General features: G+C 44.6%; 1 pseudogene; it reads right to left on the bottom strand.

The window, feature by feature from the left end:
• Nucleotides 1–719: 719 nt before the first annotated feature.
• On the bottom strand, nucleotides 720–1,274 carry LOC103640514 (uncharacterized; annotated as a pseudogene).
• Between the last annotated feature and the right edge of the window lie 5,471 nt (nucleotides 1,275–6,745).

Raw genomic sequence — 6,745 nt, 5'->3', positions numbered from 1 at the left:
AAATATCCAGGGATCCTGTCCTATCCTCACGCCGCTTCCCTCTCCCAGATTTTTCCACATCCGTATCTGATTTTTTTCACCGCTCGACAGCCTGTGGCTTTATCCCATCGCGAGGTCATCTTCAACCTCTGCCGTGGAGCTCTCACGGCCATATCTCTCCCCTACGCATCGCATAGCCTTGCCGTCTCCCTGTGCGCCACGGTCTCCTAGCTCCTCCCCGCTTGGACTGCGCCCATCTCCCTGCTTCTCCATGGCCAGAGCTCCTTCCTCTCCCTTCCATGGCGCTCCTCCACCGGACAGTGCCCTGCTTGGCTCTTGGAGCTCGTCAACGCTCCTCCCTAGAGTCCCTCCAGCCGTGACCTCGCCGAGGCCCCTTCCCCGTGCACGAGCTCCTTTGCTAGCCACTGCTGCCCGACTTCTCTGGTGCGTGCACCCCTCCTCCACCACAACGCACCTCCGGTTTCTCCTACTTCGATCCATGGCCATGCCATCTCTCGCCCCGCCCTGGCCGCATCGCTCAGTCCTCTGGCCAGTGCCCCGGCGAGTTCTGCCCAACCACGGATCCCGTGTCCCTAGTCGCCTGCTTCCCTGCTGTTGCGATCCTATCCTCTGCCAGCGCCCCTTGTCGAACTCGTGGTCGCGGTCAATCCTACCATTCCTGCTTGGCCTCGCTTTCTTTATGTTCAATCAAATGTTGAACCAGGAATTTGCGCTGTCGCTCAGTTCGCCCAAATCCTAGCCATGGTTCCCGTTATGTTCTATGTCGGTATGCTGGCCCGACGCTATCGTCCTTCTTCATCCTCGTCTTCGCCTCGACCTCGCATGGTGCTCGGTCGTGCACAGCTGCAGGTTGTCGATGCCCCTGCGAGTTGTCAGTCATCGCTCATGTTCACCTCCATATGATGGGTGGCGTGGGTGGCAATGTCCTGGCGCGCTGTTCGTTTGGGGTTCGAGGATGTGCTTGAACCAGAGATATTCCGTGGATGCTGGATGTCCTTGCACCATGGACACGTCAAAGCTCCATAGCATACTGCGGTGCTCCATTCCGTAGGTCTCCAACTTGGCGCCAGTGAGACTCATTCTTACTCTATTTGTTGTCATTCGGCAGTGAATTATTAGATGCTAATTATGTGTGTATTTTGTGCGAGCAGAGGAGAGAAATTCCTAGGAACCGGGTAATGAAGCAAGATTCGTGCAACGTTTGCCAAGTGTTCGATGGGTTGCTCGACCTTGGACTCGTGGTCATCCGCGTGTAGTTAAATCGTTTTAGTCATGGTAAGCTGAAGTGTGTTCATGCGTGTTAGTTTGTTGAGTAGAATGGATTAGTGTTTGCAGCATACACATTGTGGCAGTGTTAGATATTTGTTAAACTACTTCGTATATACGGGGTATGGTTTAGTAAATATCGTGAAGAATAAATTTGGTATACCAAGTGATTAGCCGATTACTCCTGTTATTATGGGTCGTATTAAATGTATTTGAGTAGTGAAGTGATACCTTGCCATACTAGTCGTCGTATTTTGTATTTGTTACTCTGTTAACTGTCATGGGTACGTGTTCATTATTGCCCAAAATGGTTGAATCAGAATCATCAGCGTATCCGCAGTTTAGTTTAACTATGGTGAGCTTTTTGGCTATTCTTGATAGTTAGTGTGATGATATATTGTAAACAAGGATGATAATGTGTGTTTATAATTTATTCTTGCTTGACAATAGAATTAGATATGATTAAACAGGAGAAACGCGAGGGCTGTAGTTAGTATGTATAGTTTATTATTTTGTGATTATTGCTCTTAGTCGTGTGTCGATAACTAGTGTTTCTGTATGAAATGGTACAACGCCTCGCCGCTAGGTGTTTAATTCGCTGTCGTGTAGCATTATTCAGGTTTGTGATATTCCTGTTTATATGCATTCATGTGCATTATGCAAATCATTTAGGTACATTTATTGACTACGTGATATGGAGGACCAAAGCTAAGTCAACCACAAGATGTCGCTGCGTGTAAGCTTCTACACAAGATGATGCTAATGGATGAAACTGAAGATGGACAGATGAAGCAAGTATCAGAACAAAAGTTGATCGCCACTTAACCAACACTAACCTAGTGTTCTTCCACGCAAGCCCCAGTGCATTTGCCACCTCGTTGTTTTAAAATCTTTATCACCTAGTTTGATGCATTAGGTGATAGGAGTTGTGTGCTAAACAATTGATGCATTTTCTTCCTTGGAAAATTGATTACCCTTCCTTGACACACTTTTATGAAAAGAATTTTATGATGCTTAGCCTTGCTCTAGAAAAACAAAATGTTTTGTTTTAAAACAAAAGTGATGCTTCATAGTGAATGGGAATTTTTTTTCAAAAATAAAACTTGATGGTGGATCCATCCTGGCCGTGATGGGTTCAACATCGGAAAAGATGTACCTCTGCCAGGTACCAAACTTTGGGATTGTAAATGATAAAGTTGAGAGCGGGCAGGTGAATTGCACGAGAAGAAAGTCTTGGTGTAGTGTCTCCGTCTGAGTCACTCAAGGACCGTGTCGATGTGGGCTTGCTGACCGAGGACCCTTTAACTGGTCACATGCCTCGTCATGGGTAAGCTTTGCCTCGAGCAGACTAATACCAGAAAGGCCAACACGCAATGGGAGTGGAGAGATGGGGAGAGTAGCGTGTACCCTCCGTGGCAAGAGGCTGGACGATGGTGTATCTGTGCTCTCGGTTGGCGTGAACTCGGTCTAGTCTTAACAAACCCGGTGGCGAGTTGACATATGCAAGGGTTAAGTGTTACATATGTCGTGTGATTGGAGATCCTCAGCTGAGTATTAATCGATTTGGATCGCTGTTACTTCTCGGATATGAAGACTTGGTCACTGACTTACACGTAGCATTCCAGTGAACTGAAGGGTTGATAAAAGACGGCTAGTATAGGCCAAGTGTTTGAACTAGGATAGAAAGAACTCTAGATGTAGGTAACTTTACTTAACCTGACAATAAAATTGGATTTCTAAGGATCCACTATTAGTAAACATTTCTACAAACAGAGTCTTTGATTCTTGATAAGCTTTACCTTGACTCCCTCAAGCCAGCATATCCTTGAGAGTCTTTTCTTTAGTCGGGTAAGTCTTGCTGAGTAATTGCGTACTCAGGGTTTTATTCCTTGTTGTTTTTCAGGTTATAACTTTGTGTTGTTGTTGATGGTGTTAAGTGCCGGTGGGCTCGGCCTTCTTATAAGTCTAAGTACTTCTCCTATACTTCTTATTGAGGACTGTCACTGAGCTAGCATATATTTTAAACATATAAATGTTTATACATTCAAAATATAGTGTAATTACTCCGATCATGTACAATGTAAACTTGATGTAACTTGTAAAATTTGGTAATAAGATTTCCGCTACAAATTGTTGGTGTGTGATTTGTGTTTACTTAATCCTGCGGTCCTGGTTGTATGTGGTTTATCCGAGGTCCTTGGGACACTCAGACAGATCCTGTTAAGTTATCTGGTGCACATGCATTGCCGTCTGAGGTCTTTGAGACAAGGGCAGGTGCATGTGGGCCCAATAACTTGAGAGGTTCTGCCACAAACTGTTTCCTGAGTCTGGGGTATCTTACGTCGCGGTTCCTGGCCTTTTATGAAATTGAGGCCCGGTTCAAAGAATTACAAAACTAGAGAAAACAAATAGAAAATAGATTTTTAATATAAAAATAAGTGCTAGAATTTGTATAATTCATAGAAATTTCATTTTTAGTCCAAATTACTCCATTCCAATTTCTAAAATTTTGTAATATTATTGTCTATCACTTAGAGTCTCTATTTTGACATGAAAACAATGAGAAAATTAATTTCCCACTTAATCCTATTTCAAGCACATAAAACCTTTGTAAATTCATAATTTAAAATCTATAACTCCAAATTTAATGATTCCTGTTCCTATGATCTTATTTTAATGTGTAGATTATCATTATGTATTTTATTTACATGTTTGGTGTGATGTTAATTTTTGCTATACTATTTATGTTTGTATTGATGCGAGTAGACGAGCAAGCTACTGAGGATCGTGCTGCCCAATAGATAGAAGTTGCTGAGCAGGAGCTCATTGAAGGCAAGTTGTGCCCTTGACCACTTTTTACCCAATAATGTTCTTTAATATCACTTATTCATGCATAGGTTTAATTTTGATGGGACCCTATAGGTCAACCTAGACTGTTTATCCATTATACCTTGTTATCCCTGAATCACTTGGGTAGTTTTGTTATTGCTTTACATGGTTTTTGGATAATATTTCATTCTATCATTGTTCCAATTATTTTGTTATTTTATTGATATTCATGTCAAGATCATTATATTATTGTTAATTGGAACATGGAGCTTAACTTGAGAAACACGTGCCACCACAAGGGAGGAATGGACCCCTTGTGTTGGGGACCTTCGGCTTCCGAAGGTCCTCAAAAACAGGATTTAACAGTATTTCTGGAGTATAATGTGTGAACAGGTATCTTCGGACTCAAGTCGGCATCACAGTAGACCAGAATAATACGAAGGTTGATACAGGCCGAAGGTGTGAGCAGGAAAGCTTCGGCGTGGCAGCAAAAAGTGAAACCGACTTAAAGATGAAAGGGCTATTTAGACCCCGATAGTTTATTATAGAATTATTATCAAGTGTAAAGGGCATGAATGTAATTTTGTATGGGTTGTGTCCCGTGCCTATAAATAGATGAACAGTACCCCCGTACTGGGGACGCTGACTTGGCATTCGCTTTTTGCGTCACGCTTGTACTATCATCTCTTTCAAGTTGAAGGTACATTTATAATTCAACAATATTTCTGTTTATACATGATAATATATAATTGTTTATGTTGTCTTTTGTATTCCCTAAATTTTATCCTTCGTCGCTGTATAATGAATTTATGAAGGTACGCCCTTCATAACCTTCATCCAAAAACCATTATATCCTAAGGGAAATAATGCTTCGAAGGACGAAGGACTTTAACGATTAACATTTTCTATGTTGCCTTGTTCTTAACTCATAGCATTTGAGAACAAGTCCCCAACATTGGCGCCCACCTCCGGTGAACTCACTTCCACAGTCTGAGTTTTCTGAACTCCTTCGGCGATCATAAACCTTCGTTATGGCGCCGAAGAAAGCTTCAGCAACTGGCACTGCAGCCCTTCAACCGCTGGACCACAATCAGGAGACTGTCTCTCTTCGGGAGGCCCGAAGCCAGAAAAGGAAGGCTGTCAGCCCGACACCGCCAGAGGACGAGATAGATCAAGAAATCAGAGACATGGAGATGCTTCATCAACAAGTGCAGAGGAAGAAAGAAAAGATGGCTAGGCTAGCTGAGCTGCAAAGGCAGATAGACGAAGCCTCTGAAGAAGTTCGTCATCTTGCTCAGGATGAGCAGCACCGAAGGCCTCAGCACCAAGACCTTCATCAGGAGGGTTTCCCCAACGAAGATGACTGGTATGATAATTTCCATCATGGGAATTTTGTTTTCGATGATGCTTCTCCTCTGTCTGCTGAGCTGCAGGCTACACCTTGGCCCTCGTCCTACAAACCGCCTCAGCTTCCCGTATTCGACGGCCATTCAGACCCGAAGCAGTTTTTGATGAGCTACGAAGCAACAGTGTCTTCGTATGGTGGCAATGCTGCAGTCATGGCCAAATCTTTTGTTATGGCTGTCAGGAGTGTTGCTCAAACCTGGTATTCCTCCCTTCGACCAGGAACGATCACTTCATGGCAGAAGCTGAAGGACTTGCTGTTAACTAGCTTTCAAGGATTTCAGACGAAGCCGGTCACTGCTCAAGCTCTTTTCCAGTGCACCCAGGATCACGAAGAATACCTTCAGGCGTACGTCCGGAGGTTCCTGCGTTTGAGGGCACAGGCGCCAACGGTGCCCAATGAAATTGTCATTGAGGCCATGATCAAGGGGCTTTGGCCAGGACCGTCAGCTCAGTACTTCACTAGGAAGCCCCCTCAAACTTTGGAGAAGCTGCTCCAGAAGATGGACGAGTACATTCGGGCCGATAATGATTTTCGCCAAAGAAGGGAGGAGGCTTTTAGGTTTTCTGAGATGACCAGGGGCTTCGGAGGAAGGTTTTATCCGAGGCATGTTAGATCAATCCACAACTCTGCCCAAAATGATGATCGAGGGAGCCAACAGCAAAGGCCACAGTGTTCCTCACAGGCTTCGGGGCAACAGCAAGGGCCCTTCCGACCACCAGCCCCAAGAGGCAGAGGCGCCAGGGGCTTCGGCGGAAGATTCGGGGATCAACTAAGAAGAATTTTTTGCTTGTTTTGCGGTGAGAACAAAGGCCATACCACCAGGATGTGCCATGTTACCATCCAGAAGCAAAAGGAAATAGCCGAAGCCGCAGCACAGCAAACTCAGCCGAAGCAGGTCATGCATACTGCTTCGTATCATTCACCTTACATCCCAGAATATGTGGGCAACCACCCTGCAGTTTCTGTTGCTTCGGCGAGTCAACCTCAAGCTTCCTGGCAACAGCCTCCGCCTCCACCTCCGCTGCAACAAGGCCAGCAGCCAGAAGGGAGTCAGTATGCTCCACACCAAAGGGACTTCAGAGAGCAGTCCGAAGCTCGTACAGTCAACAGCACTGTGCCAGAGTCAAAGCACATATATTGACAAATATCCTACCTAAATAGCAGTCTTTCTTATTCAGTCTTCTTTTCTGTGTAATAAAGGACATTGTTTAGATTTCATGAATATAGTTTCGTTGTTTGCCA

The sequence above is a fragment of the Zea mays genome, chromosome 1 (genome assembly GCF_902167145.1).
Source record: "Zea mays cultivar B73 chromosome 1, Zm-B73-REFERENCE-NAM-5.0, whole genome shotgun sequence".
Lineage (NCBI taxonomy): Eukaryota > Viridiplantae > Streptophyta > Magnoliopsida > Poales > Poaceae > Zea > Zea mays.
This window is presented reverse-complemented; position numbering and strand designations above follow the sequence as displayed.